Source organism: Haliotis rubra, unplaced genomic scaffold (assembly GCF_003918875.1).
Source record: "Haliotis rubra isolate DU_JTF1 unplaced genomic scaffold, ASM391887v1 Scf1210, whole genome shotgun sequence".
Taxonomy (NCBI): domain Eukaryota; kingdom Metazoa; phylum Mollusca; class Gastropoda; order Lepetellida; family Haliotidae; genus Haliotis; species Haliotis rubra.
In genome coordinates, this window is record NW_025765127.1 from 94,210 (window position 1) to 106,453 (window position 12,244).

Below are 12,244 nucleotides of genomic sequence, written 5' to 3' on the forward strand. Positions count from 1 at the left end.
CATCTGCCAGTGGTAAACAATGTTAGGCCTGAAAAACAACGAAGTCAATTTACGTCTTTATATTTTGTCTTATAATCCCAATTAGTTTATTATCATATTTGTATGCATTTTGAAACTTAATAAAGTGCATTTATAACATGACTGTAATATCTAGACATTCTATAGATTGCCAAAATGAATCATATTTCAGATTAGTAAATCTACATGCATAAACACTACCTTTTGCTGTGCAAGATAAAAGTAATTAATCAATCAACGTGTTATCAGTAATCCTTTGATCGATGTTTGTTTTTGTAACTCAGCTGATAATTCCTCTTGCTGCACTTCCATGCGCATATTACATAAGATGTAATACATTTGCCAGTTCAGACCTTCATTTATAATGATGAGTATTTACTCCAGACATGAGAAATGCCAAATGGGAACTTTTTGCTGGGTAATCTGAGTGGTGTTACCACTAATTATACCTGTAATAAATTCATTAACTGACCATCAAGTGAATGATGACAAATACCAAGTGTAGGTTTACCACCAAACAAGGCTTACAGCAAGAGAGTAGTAATTGCTCTATTGCATGCAAGTTTGATTGCCTGAAAAAACACCTTATGGCCGGCACTGTTTCGAGGATGCGAGCGGAACTTCTTTGTTGCATAAGAAATGCATGTAAGCATTTGCTGTGCACTTAGTCAAAAACTGTATATACCTATTTACATAAGTACGTTTTCAGATTTTTCTAGCAATGGCAAAGTGGGGTTGTTTAGTTTATGAATACATCAAACGTGTGTTTTTAATATCATAGCATAGGTAATATACATAATATTTGTACATGACATGATTAAATATCAAGGTGAAAAGCACAGAAATAGGATCAAATTGGACATGGCATTATACCATCCAAGCATTAGAAAATCTGAAAAAGCCTACACTGCTGGGATACTAAAATCAGACAAGAACTGGAGGGGATATTTTCAAGTAACGGCATCTGATGGGCATCCACCCTTCCTAATGGCCCACTGTTTAGGTTGTAGAAATTCTGCCATGGTGGACAGAAGCCCAGCCCCCGTGTCTGTCACAGTCGAGGGAGCAGGTAGTCACTAGCCTGCAGCTTGGTTTCGTCATTAGAAACATTAATCGCTCTGGGTCAGTGCCCCTTTACTTTGATTTCTGTTGTCATTTTGTCAAATATTACAAGACTTTTAGTGCATGTTTTCAAAGTGGATCAGTGAAAGGATTAATTAAGTAGTGAAGGTTTATGTGAGGATATATTTAAATATTTGAATGCATGATCTGAAGGGCTTGGTCTTGACAGAATTTCCTTTGATTGACCTCTGTGTCAAGTGAAGGCCGCTGAGGCAAGATTATGAAACAGGGCTTAATTTATTATGAAATTATCCCTTTTAGATTTATGACAAGAATCAAACTGAGTGAGTGGATTGGGTTTATGCCACTTTGAAAAGTATTCCAGTGTATCATAGTGTGTGAGGCTGATGTGGCACCTGCTTTGTTTCTCAAAGCATAATCAGGGGGAACCAGGATTTCAACCTTCAGTCATTTGCTGAGAGCAAAGGATATCCTTAAGGATAATCAATTGTTTTGTTGTTGTGGCGGGGGTAAGGCTGGTCTTCCGGCAAACAAGCAAACCATATTTAGGTGGCTTGTCTCTGCCATTTGTATGGGTTATACTCACAAAGGTCGTGTACCTCCTGAAGGTCTGAAGGCTCATTTGGATAGAGCAGTCGCTACATCTCAAGCATACGCTGCCGACCGAGTACGTTCATACATCACTATCAACTTGATAGACACTCCAGCGAGAGTGTTAAGTTCGGTCAGTCAGTTAGTTCTCACCAGTGGGCACGGTTCTAACTCTCTAGCTGATTGAGCTTTTGAGTTTTTACACTATCTGTCTTATTTAAATTGGTGACAGGTTTTAAGAAACCTTTCCTACCCTTTTTCTCATAAATTGAAGGGAGGAGGGGGGGATGTATTTCGAGTAAATTCACATTTGTTAATTGTTCACTATTATGAGCTAGTATGTTTGACCCCTGACCCTGGTTATGCCTTCGCCCAATTGGCTGTGGTGGACACATGACCAGGTAAGTGAGATTTCGTATTCTATTTATGTTCCATTTTTGTTATCGGGTCCGTTTTACTAGACAGAATGCCACTCCCTAGGCTCAGTCTTTAGGAGCTCTCTCTCTCCACGGTGTGGCTGAAATATTGCCGATGTGACGTTAAATAATAACTCACTCTCTCTCTCTCTCTTTTTTTTTCTCTCTTTCTCTATCTCTCTCTATCTCTATCTCACTCTCTCTGGGGCTGCATATGAAAATGTCTGGTTTCCAAAAGTTTTAAGCCTGAAGTTTGGCACAAACAGCACCTCGTGATTAGATGATCGAAGGCAGCGTTTGTTTGAGTGAGGAGTAAGCGGGTCAGATAGATATGGGGGAGCAAGACATTGTTGGGCCATGTAGGTCAAGCAGAGGATGTTGTAGTTATTAAAGAGAAGTAATTGTGAATCTGATTCCGCTCCATGATACCTTTTCATAATCCATCCAGTAACTGTAGGGAATATAACCTTCCACCCTTGAATCCGACTTTTGTATCTGAGGCCATGTTAGATGTACAACATGTGCTCTTGAGTGAGGGTGTGTGTGACACCTTGATGCCATGCAGCTGTATTTGATACCTGAACCTATGAATTAAACTTATGAAACCAGAACCAGCATTTACTATTTTTCATGGTCCCGCGAGCCGGATAGCTGAATATTTTGAACTTTGTGAACTTTGTGAAATATTGGAATTATGGCCAGTAAAAGAGAGAGAAGGCCACCAACCTATCTTGAGGACTATGTGTGTGAAACTTTGCCTATCCCTAACACTGAGGATGTAAATAAGGACAAGAGTGTTCATACTGGAACATTGGAAGAGGATTTAGGAGCAGTAGGAGGACTCGGTCTAATGTCACAGAAGTCAACTAGAGTGTCAAGGAAATCTCAGTCTTCACATCGGTCTGGAAGTTCAAATGTGAGTAAACACTCTTCAAGCAGTCTTACCACTGTTATAAGAAGTCTATCAGGAAAGCAAACTGCAAAACTCGAGAAATTAAGGAATCGTGCTGAATTAGAGGAGTTGAAACGTAGACAGAGTGAAGATAGACACTTAGATGTTTTGATAGCTAGAGTAGAAGATGAGGCTTTTGAGGCACAAAAGAGGGCAGAGGAAGATATAATTCATGCTAGAATTCAGGCGCAGATGCAAGAAAGGAAAGCTTTGAAAGAAAGAGAGCGTTTTCAGATGGAAGTCTCCCGTAAGAGGCAGGTACGTCAAGCAGAGAGGATGTTAGCAGAAGTAGAACTGGTTGATCAGTTGCTTGATCATAACTCTGCCATTGTGACACCTAAAACTGAGCTCTCATTGTCTCATGAGTCTCTGCTGGACCCAAACGCAGCGGTGTTTACATCCTTACTTCCAGATAATGAATTGAGTATTGAGATCAATCCTCAATGTGGAATCCAGACTGGATTTGTTGACAATTACACTCATACACCTGGCGATTTGCCATCTAATTCCGGTTTGCTTCCTCAAGTCCAGCATGTGACACGTTCCCCAAGGTTTGACTCCCATACTCAACAAAGCTTTCTTTCCCACCAAGAACCACAGCCTCCTAATCAACCTTACATGACAGAACGATTGGTTGCCTTATCCTATGGAATCCCCCAGCCTACACTGCCATCGTTTGTTAATGGTAAGGAGAGAGACTTTGCTGTCCTCAAGATGGCTTTTGACAGTATTGTAAATAGCCACGTCCATTTGTCAGAGCAGTTTAAGTTTCAGGTGCTGCTGGATAGACTGGGTGGTTCTCCAAAGCGCCTTGCCAAGGCTTTCTTGTATGACTTGAAGCCCTACACTAGTGCTATGCAAGCTCTAAAAGAAACGTATGGTCAGCCAAGACAGTTGGTCCAAAGTGAACTAGCCATGATCATGAACCTTCCTACTGTGAGATACAATGACTTTGACACATTTGAAAATCTCACTCTTTCTGTACATACACTTGTTGGAATGCTTCGTTCCCTTGAGGGTGACAACGGTTTTGAACTTCGATGTGGGTCGCATGTAGATTGTCTTTTGAGTAAACTGCCACAAACCATCCGGGATGGATTTATTGAATACTGCCTGAACAAGGGTATTCTGAGTCTGGATAAAGACAGGACCTACAATCTTCTTCACTTCTCGGATTGGTTGAAGCTGAAAGCTCGGGCCAAGAAAATTGCTCATAAGGCAGCCAGTTTGTATCAAGCCCCAAAGCCTGTACGAGATACATCGACTCCAGTAGTGAAGAGGAGTTTACCACAGATGCCCACCTCAGTCTTCAACTCAAATACCTCCAAGTTAGATCAACAGGCTACCCATAACAGTGATGGAGCAAGAGGGAACCAACAAACAGGATATTGTGCTTACTGCAACAAACAGCATCACATTAGCACATGCTTGGATTCCAAAAACTGTCCGTGCGTGAAGTTGTCAACTGGATGAGAGATAAGCGCAGGTGTTGGAACTGTGGACGAGCTCATACTGCTAAACAGTGTAACCTGAAGAAGTTGTGCATGAAATGTAACAAACTTCACCTCACCATACTACATGATGCAAACAATCACATCAAAGAGAGTTTCCAGCATACTAAAGTCAAGCAACTTTTTGTGGATCAGCCAACCAATCCAGCAAGCATCATACTGAAGATAGTACCAGTCATTCTCCATGGTCCTACCTGCAGTTTTCAGACTTATGCTATTCTTGACGATGGGTCCATGAGGACAATGATTATTTCGTCTACAGCCAATCAGCTGGAGTTATCAAGGACACCTACCAGCATTCTTCTGTCTACAATCCGGCGTGGAACTTTTGACTGCCATGGCCATTCTGTGAGTTTTGACATTTCCCCGCGTGATCAGCCAAATGAGAGATTCACAATTCGAGATGTATTTACTTCTGACCATATTGCCCTGTCTGAATACTCCTATGATGTTGATTCCCTTCAAAGAGAATACCCTCATCTCCAAGGTTCAGCCCTTCCCGACATACACAATGTATGTCCAACCATTCTAATTGGCTCTGATAATGCCAACCTCATTCTTCCAGTTGAGCCGGTCAAGTTTGGCCCTCCAGGCACACCGGTCGCAGTGCGTACCAAGTTTGGATGGGCAGTACAGGGACCCACTCAGTTGCAAGTCAGTAACGCCCATACTACTTGTTTTCTCACAAGCCTGACCAGGGACAGTGAGAAATCGATGCATCATGTTGAGAACCTGTGGAAAATGGATACATTACCCTATTCAAGCAAACAGGTCATTAGGTCAAAGGAGGACAAACAGGCCTTGTCTATCCTGGATAGTGAAACAGTCAAAATGACAGTTGATGATGAGATCCACTATGCCACTCCACTACTTCGACGGAACAATGCTGCTACCCTTCATGAAAGCAAAGAAGCTGTGATGTCAAGCCTGAAACGAACAGAAAAACACCATCTGAACAAAGCAGAATTGCCCACAATTCACAACAATGAGATCCAGAAACTTGTCAATTCCAACTATGTCAGAGCGATCAGCGAGGACGAAGCAAATAAGTCTGAGGAATCATGGTTCATTCCACACCATATTGTGGAGCATAATGGGAAATCTCGTCTTGTTTTCAATTGTTCTTATGAGTACAAGGGAGAAAGTCTTAACAAGCAACTGATACCAGGCCCCACTCTTGGATCTTCTCTACTAGGTGTGTTGTTGAGATTCCGAAGAAACAAGATAGCTATTTCAGGTGACATAAAAGCTATGTTTCACCAAGTTCGACTCCTGCCTAAAGACCAGCCATTACTGAGATTCATTTGGCGACACATGAATACTGACATTGAACCTACCATATACCAGTGGCAAGTTTTGCCATTCGGTACCACTTGCAGTCCGTTTTTGCAACATACGCACTGCTGAAGCATGCCATCACCGCACAAGAACAATTCCCAGAAGTCACCAGGTGTGTGAAGGAAGCCTTTTATGTCGACAACTGTCTTGACAGTTTAATAGATCCAGTGAAAGCCAAAGAACTGGTCACAAATCTGAGACGTGTTTTACAAGAAGGTGGATTCAACATCCGCCAATGGGCATCCAATGTACCTGAAGTGTTAGCTGAACTACCTGGCGAGGCTAAATCAACCTCTTTCGAACTCTGGTCGACCCTGAATCAGGATAATGCAGATGAAGCTGCTCTTGGCCTCTGTTGGAAATGTGACTCTGATTCACTGTCCTACAAATACCGATCTGTCTCCTATGACACACTGAACATGAAAGCAGTATATCAAGTACTTGCCACCCAATATGATCCCATTGGATACCTGACACCATTCATTGCCCGTGCCAAGGTATTGATCCAAGACATGTGGAAATCCAAGAGAACCTGGGAAGATGAGATCAGCAATGGAGAACTTAGAGAAAAATTCACACTATGGGAATCGGAGCTTAGCAGAATCTCTGAAGTTCACGTGCCACGCTGCTATGTACCTCCTGATTTTGATACCACTGAAACCCACCAACAACTTCATGTCTTCTGCGATGCGTCAGAACGAGTTTATGGCTCGGTAGCTTACCTCAAAACTGTGAACCAAAATGATGATGCCTGTCTGAGCTTTGTAGCTGCACGGAGCCGTGTTGCTCCTATGAAGCAGATCTCAATGCCAAGACTGGAGCTGTGTGCGGCTCTGACCGGAGCCCAACTTGCTGATACCTTAAGCAAGGAACTGAGCCTACCTATCAGTGATACCTACCTCTGGAGTGATTCTACAACAGTTCTCAAATGGTTACAATCTGACTCCTGCCGCTATAAGGTGTATGTTCGCACTCGTGTCACCGAGATCCAGTCATTGACTCCAGTTGATAATTGGTCCTATATCAACACAAAAGAAAACCCAGCCGATGACATCACAAGAGGTAAATTCCTACATGAACTGTGCGTTGTTTCCAGATGGAAAAGTGGTCCGTTCTTCCTCCTTGGTCCCTCTGATGAGTGGCCCTCATATCCTCCTACGTTAAGTGATAAAATCACCATGAAGTCTGAAACAGAACTGAGAAAGACAGTTGTGTGTCAAACAAGAATTGTGAACCTACCAGACGTTTTGAAGCACTCTACATTTGAGTCATTAGTCAAAGCAACTGCACATTGCCTTGATGGGGCGGCTGTTGATACCACACAAGTCACAGTAGACTGTATGGAACTTGCCGAAACTGTGCTATTACGTAAGGTACAGGAAGAGAGCTTTCCACAGGAACTAGTAGCACTGAGGTCAGGAAAGTCTATTCTCTCAACGAGCAGGTTGATAGAATTAGCACCAGAGTATGATGCGGAGAATGATATCATCAGAGTAGGCGGCAGACTGAGGCTAGCAGAAGAAATACCGGAAAATGCCAAGCATCCAGTTGTGTTAGACCCAAATCACACAATCACAAAGCTTATGATCAAGGACTTTGATGCTAGACTTCACCATTATGGGCCTGAACGACTACTTGCAGAACTACGCAGAAAGGTGTGGATCCTTCGAGGTCGAGAAGCAGTCCGGAAACACCAAAGGAAGTGCATCGAATGCCAGAAGCTACGAGCAAGCCCAAAGTTGCCCAAGATGGCAGATTTGCCAATAGCGAGACTTACGCCTACATAAACCAGCCTTTTACTCCACTGGAGTTGACTGCTTTGGGCCTATGAGGATAAAACTGGGTCGTCGACAGGATAAAAGATGGGGAGTCACCCCCAATTCACTCTTGCTTGGAAGATGTGATGCGTCACTCCCTCAGGTAGTTTATCCTGAAGATGAATTGCTTGGGAAGAAGCGCTGGAGGCATAGTCAGATACTGGCAGATCAGTTTGGAAGACCTTCATACGCAGATATCTGCCATCACTACAGTCTCGTGGTAAATGGCAGAAAGATCAGGACAATGTAAAAGAAGGTGATGTAGTTATGATCATGGACCCCCAGCAGATACGTGCCAAGTGGTTGGTTGGACGAGTCACTGACGCGTTCAGTGGTTCAGACAGGAGAGTGCGCTCTGCCAGCATCAGAGTAGGGGAACAAGACTATCGGAGACCAGTATCCAGATTGGTAAAGCTGCCAGATCTGGACAATGAGTGACTGAAATGCTGAAAGACTATCAATATTGAGATGACCTCGTAATAATGTCAAGATGACATACATGACTAAGGAGTTTTCTTTTTTTTTCAAGTATCAGCTCAGAGACTAAAAGCTGAAATTTTCAGTTGTCTTCAAAATGAAAGACTTAAGAATTAAGAATTTCTTCGTCTATTTCAAATTTTGTGACAAAATTTGGGGGCGGCTATTAAAGAGAAGTAATTGTGAATCCGATTCCGCTCCATGATACCTTTTCATAATCCACCCAGTAACTGTAGGGAATATAACCTTCCACCCTTGAATCCGACTTTTGTATCTGAGGCCATGTTAGATGTACAACATGTGCTCTTGAGTGAGGGTGTGTGTGACACCTTGATGCCATGCAGCTGTATTTGATACCTGAACCTATGAATTAAACTTATGAAACCAGAACCAGCATTTACTATTTTTCAGTAGTCACTTCGTGCCTTGATGAGGAGCCAGTGTAGCTGTTTAAAAAACAGGTGTGATGTTTCGGAATCCGACTGATGATACGCACGGCTGTAGTCTGCAACTTTGGTAGCTTTTCTAATAGCTTCTGACTGATCCCAAACAGCAAGCTGTTGCAGTTGTCGAGCCTTGAAATCACAAGCGCCCGAACTAAGACTTAGATTTTGCAAAGGTATCTTCTTGAGGAGTTGGGTGTCATCAGCATAAGAATGATGCGACATGTTGTGGACTGATGTGATGTTGGCAACATGACCAGTATACAGCAGGAACAGCAACAGGGCCAAAAACAGATGTCTGTGGTACTCCATTTTTGAGAGTAATGCTGTCAGATCTGTCTTTCCCTATCATTACACACTGCCGTCTGTCACAGAGATAGGAGCTTATCTAGTTCAGTACTATGCCGTCAATTCCATACTGGGTTTTCAGCAGATTTAAAAGGATACTATGGTCTATGGTATCAAATGCTGAGGAGAGGTCTAAAAGGACCAATGCTGCTATATCACCTCCATCTACATTCCGTCGCAACTTGTCGCAAACTTTCGTTAAAGCTGTTTCAGTACTATGACATTGTCGGTATGCAGACTGATGCTTGTCCAATAGGTTATGATTGTCCAAGTGTTCCTTCAGCCTGACACTGACAGCCTTTTCCACAACTTTTGAAATAAAGAGAGATTCGATACCGAGTGGAAATTTTTGAAATCACTACTATCCAAATTACATGTCTGTGACAGCTGGCAAAAACAGATCAAGATTTTCCAGAAGGAACTTGGTGGGAACTGGATCAGAGGGACAGGATGTTGGTTTTGATTTGGTCACAATAGTTCTGATCTCATCCTCAGAAAAAGGGTCAAACTTCTCGACTCTCTCACCTGTGAAATGTGGAATTTTGACAGAAGGTGATTGTTCCATGTCAGCTGACAGTCCTTCACGAATCTTGTCAATCTGTGTAGACGAAGAATTGATTTATTGAATCTGCCATATTTTTGTTGTCCTGTACAACTTCATCATTTGGTGTATATTCACGAAGCTGCCTGATAAACTTGTAACGACGAGCTGGTTTGCCTGCACAGTTCTCTGTCTCCTGCAAGCAATAACCCCATTTAGCTTTACCAATTACAGAGATAGTTTGATTTCAGCTAGCCCAAAATATCTGCCTATGAACCTCCAGTCGTGAATTTCGCCATTGATGCTCTGCCTGACGTCGTCTCTGTATGGCTGTAAATACCACCTTGCTGTACCAAGGAGCATTTGAACGTAGATGTCTTTTCTTCTCCACCGACAGAGCATGTTTAGCCAGAAGTGTCGCTAAGGTATTGTTGTACAATGTCACAGGATCACCAACAGATGACGGGGGGTGAAGATAAGATAAGATAAGATGAAACTAAGATAAGATACCAGGTCAGAATCTTTTAGATCTTCTCTGAAGGCCTCAGAGTCAATATCTTTCAGATTCCTACACGTACTTGATGATTGTTGGTTGAATTGGTGATTTCATCAGAGCCAACTTAAGGGCAACCACAGAGTGGTCTGACATCTGTCTATCCTGAACAAGGACATCTTTGATGATACCGCAGCTAGGTGAGGAAATAATCCAGTCCAAAATGTTCCCAGATTTGTGGGTAGGCTCACTGACAAACTGTTTAAGAGAATGGGAGTGCAGAAGATCAAGCGTTTTCTTTGGTGAGTTGAAGTAAAAGTTAAAGTCCCTTAAATACACTATTTTGTCTTTATCTTGAGAGCGAAAAAGACCACCTATTTCGTTGATGAAATCGTCATCAGTAAGCTTGTTGCAAGCTGAAGGTTGGGGTTGATATATGCACACCAACCTTACAGTCAACTGGCCAGATGTGACAAGGACATCCAACTTTTCAAAAGACTTGTGAGACATACTGTTCCTGTTGACTTGTAGAGCTAGAGATGATCTGTGTATGATGGCCACTATGTCGCCTGTAGTGCCGTGTCTGGGGCAGTGGACAAGACGGTGTGAAGGTGGGGTCATCTCAGCCGGATGCAGCCAGGTGATAATAAGAATGTCGAGGTTCTCCTCAACAATGAAATCATAAATGTCATTTGCCTATTGTTTGTCAGGTAAAGTGTTTCTTCCAGAGGATTGACGACTCGGAGCATTATGATACAATTGCGATTAAGAAATATAAGTGGAGCCCTTCCCATGCAGACAGGTTTGACTCAACCTTAAGAGTAAACTTAAACTCACTGCCTCTTGATGTCTTTCATGAGATTACTATGGATAATCCATCACTAGGTGCAAAAATGCTGACTGACATTATCCAAAAAACTGCATCTTCTTGTGGAATGAACTCGAACTCTGTGAGGAGACGGGATAATCATAAACAGCAATGGTTTGATCATGACTCTGAAAATTTAAAACAAGATAAATATGAACTTTTGGATAGATTTCGCCTGTCTGGCGATTTTTCTTACCTTCAAAAGTTTCATAAAGTTCGAAACAAATTCAGAGAGCTTTGTCGTCACAAGGAGGAATATACAATAGCAATAACCAACTCTATATTATCAGATTTTTCTGATCTCGTGTGAGACATTTTAGTAGCGCTTCATGTAAATCTGTAATATCAATTGACTGTAGTAGTATAGGTAATGGGGGTTTTGGACCAGGTCCAACAAAAGCCTCTGCAAAGCCTTATTCCCCAAATAAGGCTTTGGTCGGACCCTTAGCTCTTGCTACCATTACCCCTACTGCTTTCCCAACCTATAAAAAATTCAAGCAAAATGTCCCCGGCAGCCACAATTCCCAAAGGGAGAAATAGAAATGTATTGCGCTTCCTCCCTTGGGAATTGTGCCGGCTGCCTTTCTCTCACCATGAGAGTGCCCCACTCCGGGATACCTTACCGAATCACCTCACATCACACAAAGTTGCAAGGAATCCACTGAGGCAACGGTGGGATACGAACCCACATGTATAGCTCGCGCAAACTATACATAATGGGTCGCACCACTCAACCGATTGAGCTACCGGGGACTTAACTGGAGTATCTCGGTTTAACGGGTCTATCCTGGGATTGCACCATTGCATCATCGCTATGCCGTGTTGACAGGAGGTAACACTGTGCCGTACGGTACGATCAATAATTCTTCTCTCACAAACCCCCTACCTGGCCCATCCCTCAAGTAGTACAAGTTCGGCTCGTCTACTTTCATGTCCACTTTATCTATGTTGTAAGTTTTGACTGACCATATAGGATCAGTGGCTCGCTTACGACTATCACCCTCGTGTTCCCCAGGCTGGTATAGATACCTCACTAGGGCCCTATCTGGTATCTGCTTCTCCTTCCCACGCAAAGGAGCGGCCGACTGTGCAACTATTGATTTTAGTTTGATAGCGTCTGCCGGCTTTTTACCGGTGAGACGGGTGACTTCATGGTTGATTGCCGACACCACCTTAGGTAACCTCATGACCCATTCAGTCGATCGTTTTCCCGGGGTGGCCATCTCTCTCGCATACTGATGTCCGAATAAGCGCTCAGCCAAAGTCCTATTATATCTCTCAACTATGGCTTGGCTGCGATGGGCTCCGGCCGTGCCATCTGACCTTTGTATCGCGTGTTTGGCTAGCA

The 12,244-nt window shown here is 42.9% G+C and overlaps 1 protein-coding gene across 1 annotated transcript in view; it reads left to right on the forward strand.

Annotated features, from left to right (window-relative positions):
- LOC124265357 (obg-like ATPase 1) overlaps window positions 1-12,244 on the forward strand; it is a gene marked incomplete at its 5' end in the record, with an annotated part of 191,500 nt that overhangs the window by 59,560 nt on the left and 119,696 nt on the right. The window lies entirely within an intron of this gene.